This window comes from Spermophilus citellus (assembly GCF_964194105.1).
Source record: "Spermophilus citellus genome assembly, chromosome: 13".
Classification (NCBI taxonomy): domain Eukaryota; kingdom Metazoa; phylum Chordata; class Mammalia; order Rodentia; family Sciuridae; genus Spermophilus; species Spermophilus citellus.
Genome location: NC_138193.1, coordinates 106,034,024 through 106,050,949, shown reverse-complemented (window position 1 = coordinate 106,050,949; position 16,926 = coordinate 106,034,024). Strand labels below are relative to the sequence as shown.

General features: G+C 47.2%; 1 protein-coding gene and 1 long non-coding RNA gene across 2 annotated transcripts in view; one reads left to right on the top strand and one right to left on the bottom strand.

Annotated features, from left to right (window-relative positions):
- The window catches only part of LRATD1 (LRAT domain containing 1), a 372,203-nt gene that overhangs the window by 233,767 nt on the left and 121,510 nt on the right, over nucleotides 1–16,926 (top strand). The window lies entirely within an intron of this gene.
- On the bottom strand, nucleotides 12–4,088 carry LOC308632673. Its single transcript, XR_014018631.1, has 3 exons — nucleotides 3,951–4,088; nucleotides 3,247–3,333; nucleotides 12–847 (listed from the first exon to the last, which is right to left on the bottom strand). It is a non-coding gene; the product is annotated as an uncharacterized lncRNA (long non-coding RNA).

The window sequence follows — 16,926 nt, the reverse complement described above, 5'->3', positions numbered from 1 at the left end:
AGGGGCCCACTTTCCTTACTCCCCAACCCCAGGTAACCAGCCAAGGTTCACCCTAGAAAATAGGCCAGCTGGGGGGAGCCTGTGATTTCAGGCCTGGGGAAGGAGGCACACCCCATGTCTGTGGTTCTCCCACCTCCTCTCTGCGAAAGCACACACTGCACCAAGGGAAAGCCGGCTTACAAGGACAGAGGGGGCAGGATCCTCCCCAGGAGATGCAGTTACACTGGGAAGGGGAGATGATATGGATGGTTCCTGCCAGTTCTTAGGGAAAGACCATCTCTCTCCCATTTTCTGTCTCTCCCCTCACCATAAAACTGTAAACTCTACAGCCTAATGTCCACAAGGCCTCAATGGTCCTTCCTACCTTTCCAGGCTTCTATTTACAAGATACAGACACACACTCAACAAATATTTGTAGAAGACATAAATGCACAAATGACACCATCCATTTTCCCTCTAAAAAAACAAAGCCTTCTCAGCCATGCCAAAGGGCATCCTATGGTCAGCAATAAAAGGAAGTCCAGCACTTTTCCACTCGGCCCTTTTCCAGCAGGTAGCCCCTCCCTCCGCCGGGCGTGTCCAGCTCCATGAAGTTTCACCACTGACACTCCACTCATTCCTCATGGTCTGGTTGTAAATGTCCAGTCTACCAGCAAGTCTTCCCTAGTCTCTGCATCTGTAAAGGATTCTTTTCTTCCAGGTCACCCAATCCATTCACCATTACTTCTAAAATAATAACTCTACACCTGGTGTTTTTAATAATTTGACCCCATGCGCTGAATGGTGGATCGGGCACCAGGGACTCAATTCAGAATGAGGTGAAGTCCTGGTCTCCAGAGTTCAGGCTCTAGGAGAGAAAGGGAGGCTTTTCAACAGTCAGATAGGGTCTAATAGGTGCACAACAAGGTAAACATTGGGTGCAGAGTGCAGCACAGAGGAAGGAAGGAAGGATTTTGGAGGAAAAACAGACATCAGACTGTAAGAAGCGGTGACACCGGGGGAGAGGCATGGAAGGAAGCTGTGCCACACACACCACAGCACCAGGCTGCAATTCCACCTGCCAGACAGGCCATAGACATCCACAAAAGGGTCAGTGACAACCTTCAGATTTGTCTCGGGAACCTGAAGTTCATCTGCCAGGGTTTAAGCAGAGGAATGCCTCATTTCCAATTCATCTTTGTAATACTAGGATTAACCAACACAGGGCTGGAAATCACAATTACCACATGGGCATACAGTGAGTGCTTCCTGTATACTGTGGCAGTCACTGCACATTGCATTAGTCAGCAGGTGCTCAATAAAAGTGTATTCGGCTCTGGGTTAGTTCTCTCCATTAAATTAAAGGGAATTAAAGCCCCATCCCATCCAAACAGGGTGAAAATAGAAACCAGCATTGGAGCTTTAACAGAGAGACTTGGAAAATTACAAGTCTAGAGAAATATTGTAATGAAAAAAGATCAGAATGAAGGAGAGGATTTGATTATGTCTCAGCTAAAGGCCAAACCAGATAGGCTTGGGCAATGAAAAAGGAGAGATGACTCTTTAAGTGGCAAAAGAGTTAGAGAGGATTTTATAAACACTTTAAGGGAGAAAAGGATAAACCACAAAGAAAAATGGGTCTCCTAATAAATGACTAGGAAAAGAGAATTAACAATAAATGAGAACAGATGAAATATTGAACTCATCTTTTGCAAGAAAAATGAGAGGAAATAACTTAGATTCTTAGCAAGTAATAAAAATCTTGCAAAATACTTAATAGGGGTAGAAATCTAGGGAGAAGACAGTCATTAAGTTGAATTCATCATTTTTAAATAGACAGCCCACAGCCCTCACAAGGTATCTCCAGGAGGGATCAGCTCCGGGTTAGTTCTCTCCTTCTTCAGTTATGGCTCCTAAAACACTGACCTAAGGACACAACAAATAGTCTTAGGAACTGTGGTGCCACACGGGGGTGCAGGCCCTGGGCAGCGCAGCCCTGAGCTGGGGTCTTGAGACACCGTCTGCCAACAGAGCATCCCTGAGCTCCATGAGTCTCTCTGACACGGCTCCAATTTCTGAACCCCCGTTTCCTTTCCTCCACAAATTGGCAGCCCTGATTAAGGCAGCCATAAATTGTTTTTCCCTACTAACCTTTGCATTTCTCATCTTTTGTATTCCTGATATTGTCTGTAAAAGGAAGTAACGGGAGGAAGAGAGAGAAATACTATATGAATATGTATGTACATATATTATGCATTATATGTTATAATACATAATATATATACTAATATATATAATACATAATATATATAACATTATATATATAATATAATATTTTTAATATATATATTAAAATATATAGGATTCTATCTGCATAAACTTTCGAAAATGGTCTGCAATCGTACTGTGAACCTGGGAATTCTGCCTCCTTGAGTCCTTGCTGATTACAATGATGATCAACATGAGGCTCAAAGTTGCTGAAAACTGAGGCTCTGGAAGGCTGGGGAAGGGCAGGGTGTAGACCAGGAAGCAAGAGGCTGTGAGGAGAGCAACCCAGATTGGAGTCAGGAGCTAAGCAGCCAGAAAAGCATGATCCCAAAGCCACAGAACCTAGGGGAAGGGTCACGAAGAAGAGAATCCTTACTGGAGTAAATTAGCTGTTCTGAGGAAAGAAGTGAAGTAGGAGTTTATGTCAGAGGACCAAAGGAATAGAGGGTCACATGGTCAAGAACCGGTCCTGAAAGGGAGGCAAAGAGAAGCCAGGAAGCCACAGTGGGAACCAAGGACAAAGGCCAGTTCCAGTGAAAATCAGCTTCTGTCCAAGACACTGTTGATGAACGTGCCAATGAGTGAATAAATGAGTGTGCAAACACACCAGGCCGTCTCAACACAGTCCTGGTCTTGCCTAAAAAATAAGGGTGATCACTGTATTTTACAAGTTCTTTTCTAGTGATGGCGTAGCCTCTTGAGGACTATACGGGCAAAGCCAAGTGCCGATGACTAAATCCAGTCACTACAGCCACATGCAATGTCACAATCCTGGATCCAAACCTTTTTATTTATTTATTCATTTTAACTTGTGGAACAAGCTCTAAAAATCATAGAAACCAGAAACTGGTGAAGTTCTATGAAAGCATGTCTTTCTCCCAGTGTGGGTTAGAGCCTCATGTGTGGGAAGACGTGCCCCAGGTGACAGAATGAGCTGACGCAGCCACTTGGGGAAAAGCTGCTTCAGCGTGACAGTCACCACTTTGAAAGAGTACCTACCGTGTAGTTGGTGTACAGTTGGAATCCACCAGAGGCGAGGCTTATGAATAGGTGGGCAAGACCACCATCCTCAGAGCCAGCTTCTCACTAAGATGGAAATGAAGCACTGGGAGGAAAATGTCACCTTGTACAAAAATCACAGAGCTGTTTTTATAAATGCAAACTAGTGATCAAAATCATAGTTTCAAAGGAATTGAGAGAAGAAGTCAACGCTGGAGGTCAACACTGACTCAACGCTGAGAAAACCAAGGTTCGGGGGAGAACTCCTGTCGCCTGTGGCATGGTCACATCTGATGGGATGCTAGGCAGTTGGCAGCCAGGAGGACAGAGCCACTCGCTGCCCAGGAGATCCGGGGCAGGGCTGGCCACCACCTGCAGGGGGCAGCTGAGCTTCAACTCATTAGGTTGGGTCAGGCGCCCCCTCCTGGACGCTCCAAGAAAAGTGGGCATTTCTCCATCTCTGCCTTAACTTTGCTTTATAATCCTATGTACTTTCCTCTAGAGCAGGAGCTCTATAAAGACTGCGTCCCAGTAAATGGTGTGACAGTAGTGAGTATTCGACAGATGTTTGTTGAATAAATAAATGCACTAAGTGAAGATTCCAAAAACAGGCTATCAAAGACCCCAGGCTGCAGTAGTGAAACCAGAGCCCTGAAACTTCCTGAAGATCCCCCCTGCTCTCATGCCACCCAGCACCCACCTACCTCAGCTGCTGGGGAGCTGGTGGCCCTGCTGTCCTCTCTGTGGGCTCCTCAGGGAATCAGGGAGGAATCCAACAGCCTGGTGGTCACGAAACAAGCAAACCAACATCCAAACCGCAGACCCATGTATCTGCCTCCTCCATTCATCTTGAACTCAGTGGCACATTGGGAAAGTGACTCAGCTGAAGTGCTTGAAATCTGGGGATATTAAATGACACCGGTCCTAATGAGAGCAATGCAGACTGCACATGACTCATGCATGTTCTGGGGGAGGGGAGGGTGGAAAGATGGTGATCCCAGAGCAGGTGGCCATCTGCTCCCTGGAATGCCTTTAAAACCCAAGTCTTGAAGAGACCCAAAGCCCATTTCCCCAAGGAGCTTTGTCTGAGGACTCATCAGAAGAGTTCTGTCTCTAAACTCCCAAGGCACGTTCCTCCCTGACCACCTTTGTCAGAGTGAGTTCACACGCTGATGGGTTTGCATGTGAAGACTGTGAGCTTCCTGAGGGCAGGGGAAACTCTAGCCCTTCTTACCACCTGCTCCCAAACGTGGTTTCTAGAACAGTCGACCCTCCAGGCATGTGAGTAGCGGCCACAGCAGTAACACTCAGCTGCTCTTGGTGGAAGCCCTGGGATTCTGTCAGGGCTGTGCACAATTTCCATCTTCCTGTTTCATGTAATCCTAAAAGCAACTCTAAATAGTGAGTGCTCATCATCTCTATGTTGCAGGCTTAGCCTCTTACAGGTGAGAAACTCCAAGAAAAGACATGCAAGATCAAAATAGCTCGTGTAGGAGAGGCCGAGCCAGGTTCATGCTCAGTCTCATTGTCACCAGATCTGTTCTCTTCCCAAGTGAATGCATGGGCTCAGCCACTGCAGGCACCGAAAGGCTGCCACCACCTTCGATGTGAGACCAGGTCCATAGGACATGCTGTTCCTGGAGACCCACCTTTATTCTCGATTGCTCCCACACTGCCTCCTCGTGCTTCCCTAGAGAACTGGGGAATCCAGAGTTCAGAGACCTCAGAGATAAATCAACTTGAGACCTAAATCCTGAGGTAGCCCAGCCTGCCCAGTGTCCCTTGATGAATTCAGGGCAGAACAGGGCAAGCAGCCTGGTGGCCTGCAACATCACCACACTGGGGACCAGGCTTCCAACACATGAATCCAGAGGGACAAACCACATCCTAACCACAACCAATGAGTTCACGCTTATGGCCCTTCCTGTGGAGGGGGATTAGAGGGGTGCCCTTATCCCCGAAGCACTTAATTTCTGTGCCTCGTCACTGCCTGCTCTGACCCAGTGTGCCCTGGAAACCCGGGAAGTCAAGATTCACCCCGTCTCCTGGCACCTAGTGAGACGTGGAGTCTCCAGACCAGCCTGCTGCACTGTCCCTGGCTGTCACCTGCTCATTAGTTCGTCCCACCCACCCAGAGGCCCACCCAATGGGATGGTGTCACTGAGTTCCAGGAACACATTTACTGAAGCCCTGCACTGTCCCTTTGCAAGGGTCACATTTTCACATAAACACAAAACCAGAATAAAACACAAAGAGGGTTTTTTTGGTTTGGGGGGTTTGTCCCACACATGGCACAACACTAGAAAGAGCACCGTGGCTGGCTTCCTCCGGTGGGAGTTTGGTGTGATACCCCATTATTGTGAGGATTCAATGGAGCTGAATCCACATGAAGTGGCTGACACTCGTTAGATAGTCAACGATGAGTGGCTCTTTTTTTTATCCTTTAAGCTTCCTTCTAGACAAAGCTCAGCTGCAGTCACTTCTCTAAGTCCTTCTGAGCACCTTCCTTCACTCCAGCCCAAATTATGAAAATGCTCCTGAGACACTCAATTTTTTTGACAGTGAACACATTCTGACCTTTAGTATCATTATGCACCTTTAAGTCAATGGAAGGAAGCTGTCTCTGCCCCTTGCTTGTCACAGGTGAGTGATATGGGACAGGAGAGGCTGGACACTTGAGGAATTTCAGGAAACAGGTTTATTGACTGCAAGGTGCAGAAAGGGCTATCGCCTAAGATTCTCTGAACAAAGATTTTGGGAATTCTTTGAACTTCATATCCAGTGGCGGGGGAGGGCTTGGAGGTTCACATGACAAGTGCTCTCTGTTCCATCCTCCAGACCAGACACAGGTGACACAAGTGTTTACCAAGAACACAGAGAAAATCTTTTTTGTACAATAAGCTTGCAGACTACCTCTGTTGCACCTTTTGTGTGCAAACCTGGCATTTACAAGAAAGAGGAAACTACCAACCACAATCACCTCTGCAGACATCCTGCTGATCTGACAAGAGGAGAAGCTGAATTATGACAAGGGTCTTTTGAGTGGGGGTCTCTGTACTTCATGAGTAGAGTTGGGTTGGACTGGAGTGGTTGGGACTTGACATGGCTAGCTCAGCCTTGAACTCGCTGTGTGACCTCTCTCTGTATCTGAGCTCACTTGTCTACAGTTCAGGATGGCGATACGAGAAAAGAAGGCTTTGTCCCAGAGCTGCAGTTCTCAAAGCATCCTCCTCAAATCAGCACCATCCTCATCATCCCCTGGAACTGAGCAAAAATGCAAAAACTTAGACTCCACTCCAGACTTACCAAATCAGAAAAACCAGGGGGTGAGCCCATCATTAGTTAAATGAGTCCCTTTAAAAATGCAGAAAAACATCTGCACCCTGAGAACTCCAAAACTCCACTCAAAACTCCACGTGTACGTACCCAAGCTTGCAGGTGCTTCTCCTGCAGGACTGTGCTTAGCCTTCTGTCTTCTCCAGGTTTCTCATCCTTAAGAAGAGGCTGACAGCTCTGAGTCGGCTTTACCCTAGGCTTCCTTCTTGGTATGAAATGCCAAGAGTCTTACCAGAAAGAAAAAGAATCCGTAACAATTAACACATACACGGCTTCATTTCCATGCTGATTGATTAGATGAACATAAGGGACAGGGCAATACACCAACAAGGACTGCAGGAGGGAACAGCATGTGTGCAAGTCTGCCGACCACTCTGAAGATGGAATTAGTCCCAGACCTCTGTCCTTCCCAACATCCTGATGCCATCATCCCTTCCCTATCTCAAAAATCATAACTTCTCAGAGTAGGCAGGGTCATCAGAGTCCATCTGAGGTCTGCTTATGTATTAGGACCACCTGGGGGATTTCAGGAAGTACTAGAGCTGAAGCCCACTCCCAAACACTCCTACAACAGTGTTCTCAGATAGAGCCTGACCATCTCTTTTGGTTAAGGTCCTTCAAATGATTTTGTAGTGCCAAGTAGGAACCACTAAGGCTCAGGGGATTGTTTCTCAAAAAACTATCTTCTGTCCCCACCTGCCCTGGATCAAAACCAGGTCATGGCCTGTCAATGAGGAACATCTGCTCTAAAGAGATGGTGGAGTCCAGGGGCCCAGAGAGCAGGTCTGGGAATGAGAACTGGATTCAGTGAGCACAGACCTTCTTTGCCATTGTATAGCTCTCTGAACTTGTCAGAATCCCATGATCTCTCTGAGCTGAGTTTCTTGGCTCGGAGAAAATAGGGGAGTTCTAGCTTCTCACATGCTTTTGTGAGCAGGCATCAGATAATCATGCAAACGGGGCTTTGTGACTGGTGAGCACAAGGCCAAGGTATGGGGATGAAAGGATGTGCCAGGGAGGGGCACTGGGGAAGTTTCCACCTTCCAAGCAGGAGGCTGGCGACAAGGTTGCCCTCTGAATACAGGGCAAGGAAGGGCAGGGCCCACATAGCAGCAGCAGCAGCTCCAGGGGACAGCCCAGTTGAGCTGGTGTCTTCCCGAGCCTTTGGGAGCAGGGAGCACTAAGGAGTTAACTCTGGCTGCCAGGCATCCCTGCTGCTGGCAGGATAGCTTTTTGCTCTGGCTAATTAAAAACAGGTGTGTTTGCTTGCTTGGGACTTGCACTGGGAGACTTTCTGGGGCCTGGTTGCCCTGGAGACTACCCTCTCCATGGGTAATCAGGTTAGGGAAGCGCTCTGGCTTCATTTGCATAGGAGAATTTGGGTTTCACCTGAGGTTCATAGAAAGAACAGAAAAATCATATGTGTGCTTAGTTGTTCTCCGAGAGAAAATGGCTTGATTGAAAAGATCTCTGCAAAGGCAGAAAAGGCATAAAGAATGAGTGTGGTTCCTTCAAAGGGCCCATGGGGAGAGCCCAGGCTGTAGAGCCAGCAGCTTGGGATTCTGGTTCCAGGGCTGCCGCTATCCTCTGGCCTCACACAGTAGGCAAAAAGTGCACATGCCCGGTTGTGTGCTCTCTCCTTTGAGTCTGTGCCTTTATTTCCACGTGAAAGATGTGACAACTGCAAAAGGATCAGTTGCTCCAAGTCATTCCACCAGATAAGGACGAGCACAACTCAAACCCAGTTCCACTGGCCTTTGCCACTCGACCATGCTGCTATTCTGCTCTGAGCCTCAAACTCTTGCATAAAATGAAGAGGTTACACCTCTCTAGCTTCTGTCTTGCCCTGTGGATCTATAACACCAGCCCATTCTACTGCAGCAGAGTAGAGTGTTTTCCTGAAGTTCCATCTGTCTTGCCACCTCAAAGCCAAAGTCCCTCTGCGAACCCAAGCCTGGATTTTCTGACTCCGAGCTAAGGAGAGAAGAGGTAGTTCAAAGATATTAGGGAAAGAGAGAGAGGAACCTGAAACAGCTACTCAAAAAGCTTTAATTTGATTTTGAGTTTGTGTTGGGCAGATTGGAAGCTGGCATTTGGAGTGGATGATTTGGATGTCAAGATGAAGCCAAGAACTTGATTTATAGTGGCTAGGATCTGTGCCCAAGGATTTAACATCTGATTTTCCCCCCACTTTTTAATTTACGGCTCTCCAGCCAATTTAATTGGATTTGTCTTCAGTGGGGCTAACTGTTTATTACCATTTGAGAAAGCAGGCTTTCAAAATTATAAGAGCCTTCAAAATTGTATTGGGGATAGTGAAGAATCAGAAGATAAGAATTCCAATACTCCTTAGTAATTTACCCACACAGCATGAAGCCGGGGAGACAGACTCAAGTTAGTGTATTACCCAGAATGACTTGGCTGGATTGCAACTTTGGAAAAGTTGAGCAAAATCAACTTCTTTTTTCCCAAGTCAATCACTTGAGGATTTGAAAACGTGTCTCTGTGTTCCTTCGTTTGAACAAAGAAACTCAAAGTTACCTTTTTGAACCTTCCCCTCAAATTTCGCTTTCAAGATGTTGTCAAAAGTAAAGTTTCCAACAGTCTACCAGCTTTTCAAGATCACTCAACTTAGCTGTCACTCAGAACTCTGGAGGAGCTGTGAAGAAGTGGAAATTGCACTGGTCCTGAAGCAGAAAATGTGCCTTTGTTCTTGTCTCCTGCCTATTTGACCTTGAACAAGTCACTTCACCATTGAATTCAAAAGTTTTCTCCCCAATCTGACAGAGTAGCACTTCCCCTGTGTGCCTGGGAACTTCCATTAGGATCTGCTGGGGTGGCATGAGCATGCCACACGGTATTTCCGACAGGTGCAGGAAGGAAGTGACTCCCTGAGAGAGGTACATGGGCTGTCGCAGGGTAGGACAGGACAACTGTGGGGTCTAGAGAGAAGCTCACCTAAGGTCATGCATAGCCCGTCTCTGCCACTGATCACTCCCCCATGGCCTTTGGTGCAAAGCTCCTTCAACTACAAAGTGAGAGTGAGATCTCAACCACTTTCTGTCAAAATTAAAGAAAATGATCTAAATCCCAATAGTTAACACTCAGCAAGAATTCAGTGAAGTTCCCTTCCCTAGTACAGTGGTAAATCACCCAAATTCTGTAGCTGAATTATCTATCTCAAATCCCAGCTTCCTAGCTGTGTGGTCCTGGATAAGTTACCTAATGTCTCTGAGTCTCAGCTTCCTCTTCTAAAATGGAGAGAATGATAGGGTCATCATGAGGAAAGAAATAAATATATTATTTGAAAAGGGCTTAGAGAAGTTGCTGAAAATAGTTAAGTGCTATATATCCAACATAGTAATAAAAATTTGCTCAAACCTCTGCTTTACTCGGGCAGCATTAGTAAGTGCAATTATTTCTAGGAAAGGCTGACCTCAACTTCACCCTTCGTTATCTCACCTCAAAAGTGCAATTATTTCAGTCTGGAAAATCTGCCCCAACATACGTACACATGTGTGAATAGAAGAAGCTCAGAACCCAAGTATCCCATCAGCTCAGGGCTGTGCCGGATGACCCCTGGCTTCAAAGGAGAAGGAAAGCCTGGGCCTAGACGTGGGCCAAACCCTCTCCTTACTCTTCTAATGTAGAACCCTCCTTTCTTGTTAGTCATTGCAAACTAGGAGGCCAGCCTCTGCCAGGCCCTGTTTCTCTATGTGTATCGGGACATTCCCCAGCATGCATTTACTTTTTAAAATATCCTTTTACCAAGTCAATTTAAGGGTCCCACAGCATTTTCTTGCTACAGGGGAAGTTTTTTAATCTAAAATGGTGGTAGAGGCCACAGTTTTCCTCACCTCCTATTCCACATCCTGGTCTGGAACTATTTTATTTTTAACAACACAAGACACAGACTGAAAATTCCCAAGAGCCTTCCCAAGAGCAATTTCTCATTTCCTGACCCTATAAATTTATACTCTCAGAATAGAATCGTGCTAAACAGTTTCTTTTGGAATCAGGTTAATAGGAACATGAAATGATGGGGAAAAGCTGAAAAAAAATGAACGCAAGACCTTTCACAAAACCTGTTAAGGCTGCTTCTCATTCATGAGAATCAAAGGAAACCGCTCTCTGGCACTGAACTATTTAGCTGCCGATCCCTCGTTAATTCACAAATATTTATCGAGTACCATCATGTTCCAGAGGCTGCGATCGGCCTTGGCATTTAGAGTCCACTGGAAAAGGACCCTCAAGAGCAGAACCTGGACACGGGCTATTGGAGGAGCCTGGGAAGGGGTCTTAGTCCAGAGCTGGGCGCCCTTCACGACTCTCTGAGAGATGTTCAGGGAGGCCACCTGGAGCAGTGATCCAAGGAGTGTCATTAAGGACAAGTGAGGACTAGGCAGAGGAGGACAGGGTCTTGACCACAAAGACAGTAGCAGGCCTGAAACCAATGCCTGAGGTCGGGGGGAAACCTGGGGAGATTTCGGGGAGGCGGAGAAGAAACCAGACAGGAAAAGTCAGGGGTAGACTAGGGGGGGGGATTCCTACCCTGAGAGCTCCCGGGAAAGCCACGGATTTCAAGCAGGGAGGGATGCTGTGGTCTGAATGTGTCTCCCAAAGGTGTGTGTTGGAAACAACCCCCAGAGCAACACTATGAGAGGTGGTCCCCTGGAAGGTGTCTAGGTCAGGAGGGCCCCGCACGCCAATGGAGTAGTATTAACTGTAAAGGTGTCTCCTGCTCTCTCTCTCTCTCACCCAGGTGCTGCCTTCCAACATGGGATTGTACGTAAGAAGGCCCTTGCCAACGTGGGCCTCCAACCTTGGACTTTCTAGCCTCTAGGCCTAGAAGAGACGAATCTCCATTTGTATTAGTTACCCAATCCCGAATTCTATTATGGTAGCACAGACCGTATTCAGGAGCAAACTGAGATTAGTGCTGGAGGAAGTGGGGATCGTTGAGTGGAGGGCAGCAGGCCAGGAAAGGGACCCGTTAGAAGGTTCTGCAAAGACCATGCAGAGTGCTGAGGGCCAGGGAGTAGACAGCAGCCAGGAGGAGGAGGTGGGGGGCAGAAGAGCTGGACAGAAGAAAGACTGCAAATTGGCTTGTCTGAACAATCCACAGGCTGAAAGGGACCTGGAACCTGCCATTCAGAGATGCACAGGTCCCCTTGGTCCTCAGGTACAGTGTGGTCCAGCAAGGCGGCGCCCTCTGCTGGTACAGACGGGGCGGTGTCAGGCCATTCAAGGCAGCACTTAGGGCCAAATGTGAACCTGAAGATCTGGACCTCGTCCTGTTGCAAAGAGCTTGGGTGAATGTGGGGGACATGTCTCCAGGGCTGCTGTGCCGGGCACTTGTGGGCCGTTAGGGCTTCAGAAGGTGAATATTTTGAGGAGAGGGTTGTGTGCTCATGGTGGGCACATTGAGTTGAAGGGACTGAATGTGAAAAGTCTGACAAAGAGTCCTTGGATGTGGGTGTCTGGAAGTTCAAGTTAGATCCACCATCCACCTGCTGGGAGTCTTTCTCTACATGCTCCCTACTCAGGGCTTTGTTTACGCCACCAAGTGTGAAGGTGTTTGTTATGTAGCAAAACCTCACTGATACAGTGGCCCTCACCTAGAGGCAGGTCAGAGAGAAAGACACAAGTCAGGCTTCCCAGGGCATGCTGGGAACAGCCCTCCAGGGCACTAATAGGAAAAGGGAGGCTGTGGGTGGTGAATTAATTCCTGTCCTTTCTGTTTTCCTAGATACAAGCTTATTAGCAAAGGTTTCTGTCTTTACGTCAACTGGATCTTTTGGAAGGAGTGTTTAACCAAAGTGAGTTCAGTGTTGAGAAGTAGTGTGGCCTGGTGCTTAAAGGCTGCAGATGTGGGGTCAGAAAGAGCTGCATGTGAACCCAGTCTCTCTTTTCGCCTACTGAGCTGTGTGACATGGCACAGGTTTCTTAACCTCTCTGAGAATTCTCTTTTCCATCCATAAATTGAGGATAATAATAATACTATCAGTTTGCTCTGAGAATCAAATTTCCAATGGTGTTCCTGACATTTTATTTGTCTCTTCTCTCCCACCAACCCTGATTTATGATACAAAACAAATCCAGGCCTCTGTCTCATCTTGGATCCCCATATGTGAAAAGAAATATTTCAGTTAAAAGATTTCTATGCCCCATCTACCACGAACATTCTAGGAGAGCAACATAAAGGATTCAAACCTATTAGGCAGGACATTCTGTGAATTTCTTAAAGGCCTTTAAGTAAGTGTTCTACAGCTGTGCAGGAAGTTTTCACTGTTTTCTTGATTCTTCTTTTTCTCCTCCTCTTAAAACAATCACAGAGCTACTTGTCAGTTCAAGATAAAGCATATCTCATCTAAGTTATGTCCTGCTGACCATCTGTTGTGTAGCATAGCTAAATATCATGCCTTGATTGCTTTCTCTCTCTCTCTCTCTCTCTCTCTCTCTCTCTCTCTCTCTCTCTCTCTGTGTGTGTGTGTGTGTGTGTGTGTGTGAAGGATGGAACCATCAAGGCTGAATGGTTAGTCTTCTCACTGTAACCACTGTGACTCTGCCCAGCAATCTTGCCCAGCAGATGGACGGCCATGCGGTGGAGAGCTGCTAAGCCTGTAGGATCATTTATTAGCTCCTTCTGGTTGTCTGGGCAGATACCTGTGTTCAGATGGGGCTCCGCCCACAATCTCAGAGTCTGAGGTTATCTTCTTCCGGTTGAAACAGTGAAGCAGACAGTGACTACGTATAAACAGTGTTTAGAGTTCTTTTCTGCAGCCTATTCTCAACTCCCTGTCCATAAGGTGGGCCAGATTGGAACATCATCCTTCTTTATCATCCATGAATAATACTAGAAAGCAGAACCTCACCTGCAGTTTTCAATATTCCTACAGGAAATCAGCCATGTGCTGACTGGATCCAGGGCAAGAAGCTCCCCAGGTTTGATGGACATACAGCCAGAAAATTCCACATAAGTGTATTAGGTATATTGCTGAATAAAAAATAGCTAAAACTTTAGCAGCTTAAAACACATGTATGATCTCACAAATGCTGTGGGCCAGGAGTTGGGAGGGACTTCCCCAGGTCCTCAGCTGCAGTTCCTCCTGGGGCTACCATCACGGCCGGGTTCCATCAAAGGCCTGAGTGGGAGGAATCTGCTGCTGAGTTCACACACGAGGTTGTTATAGAATCCAGGTCCTCAGTTTCCTTCTGCCCATTGGCCCAAGGCCACCCCCCTTCCTTGCTAGGCATCTCACCAACACAACAGCTTGGTTCATCAAAGCCAGCCAGGGAGAGAACCTGATGAATGTCAGCCAGATGAATGTCACAACCTCTGGAACCTATCACAGAGGGGCCACTCCATGACCTTTGCCAGACCCTATTGGTTAAATATTGGGAATCATACATGGTGTAAAACCAGGGAGCAGAGATCCCAGAAGGCCACCCCAGAGGGTCAAAACTGGAGATCCCTCAGCCACATGCCCTGAGGCAGCACTGTGGCCACCCTGGATAAGGAATGCCCCTCTGCAGTTCACCTGTCCCCTTTTACACAGGAATGTCACATGCACCAACAATAACCCTGAGTCCAAAATGCACCTACCGAGGGAGACAGGCAGCTCCGCAAGTAGGGACAGGTAGGGTCAAATGAGCTGGAAAGTACACACTCCATAAAGGCTCTCATGTCCTTTGTCCCCAGCCCACCCTTGTGACCCCTCAGATTCAATATCCTACAAGTAAATCATATGTGCAGCACCCAAGTTCTAGCTCCTTCCTTCTGAGAGGGGAGGGGGCCTCAGACCTGTGAACTTGTTCTCATGACCAGCGCTCAGCCCTGGAGAACAGCCCTGGGTAACCCTGGGTAATGGAGTGGGATGCTCTCCCTAAAGGGGTCTTAGATCGCTGAGCTGGCCCCTCCCCCATCTCCCAGGGTCATTTTACCCACATTCCAACCTCCACTCGCTTTCCGGTTTCTTGTGCCTTGTTCATTGAGCGGTTCCTGCCAGGCTCTTCACTGGGCACTGCTATGAGTCAGTACATGAGGTCCTTATCCTGGAAAGAAAGAAATCCATGCAATGAAATCAATGTGACAGCTTCTCATGCGTGACTCAATCTGACCTGGGCACGAAGAGTTGGGACAACAAAGAAGAATATTGTCAGAAAAGGATCAGGAGAGGAAGCCCTGTTTGGTTTGAGTAAAGTCTTTTAAAAGACTTTAAGGTGATAAGTTTAAAATACTACCAAAGTTTCCCCTTATCCTCAGGGAGACATGTTCCATTCAGGGGAAGGATGAAACCCTTCATAGTCTAACCCCTACATTTATTCTTTTCTTCCTGTACACATGTACTTATGATAAAGTTCAATATATGCATTCGATCCAGCATGAGATGTATAGCAATCACTAATAATAAAATAGAAGAATCATTACTGTATACTGTAATAAAATTTCCAGTATCACCACCCGTGTGCTTTGGAGCCATTATCAAGTCAGGTAAGGGTCACCCAAACCTGAGCAGTCCCAAGCACAGTGATCCACCCGACAACCAAGACAGCCGCTCAGAGACTAAGGAGCACATGGTTTACACTGTGTGGGTGCCCAGACAAAGGGATGGTTGGCATCCCAGGCAGGGCCCAGGGGCCTAGCCCAAGATCTCATAAAGCAACTCAGAATGAAAGCAACTTAAAACCTGTGACTTTTTTAGTTCTGGGATTTTCTGTTTAGTCTTTTCAGACCACAGTTGACCAAGGAGAAATGAAATCACAGAAAACAAAATGATGGTTAAGGGGAGAGTACTGTACTTGGAGGGCCAGGGAGGGTCATCTTAGCAACTCTGGCCAAAGCCCAGTGCCACAGAGGAGAGGAGCTGAGGACCCCCTGGGACCCTTGACAACTCCGCACGTGTCATGCTCTTGAGGACAGTGGGAGCCCTGAAGAGTTTCCCTTGAGGCCTCAGCATGATGACCTCGGCACTTCAAAAGTGCCACCATGGCCACAGTGGGTGTCAGGATGAGAGAGGACAGAGATTCAAGCTGAGGGCTAGGGGCAAAGCTTTCTCAGTGACCCAGGATGGAGGAGAGGCGTGGATGGGAGAAATGTCAAGAGGCACAGCTGACGTGGTAGTGATGAGAAGTGGCCTGCACCGAGGCAGGAGGAGTTGGGATGCAGAGTGGTGACAGGAAGGAGATACTGCCACAGTCTCCGAACCCTGTAGATAGAGGAAGAAGGGTCCTGAGGTCAGCGGGGGAATCATGGCACCACATTCCAGAGTAATCCATGCAGGGCCTGGAGCAGGTGTGGAGGCTCTGCAGCTAGTTCTGCCTGCAGCTCACCACGGTTGAAGTCGACAGTGGTGGTCACCAGTGCACACCTGTGACAGGTGCACCCACAGGTCTAGAGCTCAAGGTAGACGTCTGTCTTCACAACTTGCCTAATTCCGTAGTCTTTTCTTCCAGACAGGATGGTGTTAGTTCTGTCCATCCAAAAGTTTATGGAGTCTTAGTAATTAAAAATTAAAACTTACTAAGACTGGGTCCCTTAAACTCCTGGAATATATTTCTCAAAAATGAATGTCTGCATTTTGTTTCTTGACTGTTGAAGCAAATGGAAATGAGGTTTCTCTCATTCACCTATGAACCAGGCAGCTGTGATGCCATTTCCAAGCCACCAGGAAAATTAAGTTGCTCCTGAGCATGAGGTGCCTGTCAAGTACAGAGGCAGATAAGGGATGACCCAGACCCAGGGGACCATCTTTGCCGCCGTGCATTGTGAGAGAAGATATGATTTGCAAGCTTCAGAAGTCATCCTTCCAAAGCACACTTGGCTGGAATCCAAGGAATGTTCACACATAAAACCACAAAGTATAACTGCTATTATACATTTTGTACGACTCACCTCTGTTTTAATGACAAATGTGGCCGCTAAAAGTATCTTCCTATCAAATCCACCACTGTGACCCTTTTCAAATAGCCTGCCACTCATATTCAAAGTGTTGATTGAGCATCTCGTACATTCCAGAAACTCAGGGAGGCCCCTGTGTTACCAGCTCAAAGGTCCCTGTTGTAATCAAGCCGCTACCTTGGAGATTGAGCATGTTGAACTAATAGTACCTCCAAGAATGAACACTTCTTAGCCAACAAGAGCAGTAAGTAAAGTGACCAGGTCATGTTTTACCAGTTTAGTAGACTGGTTGCAGGACCCAGTGACTAGATAGCAGAGACCGTGGTAGGGAAGATGTGGCAGAAGAGCACAGGCTATGGACCAGACCATGTGCTGTGATTCACCTGTGTGTACTTGACTAAGTCGCTTTCCTGTGGTGTACACTGGTTTTCCCATCTGTAAGG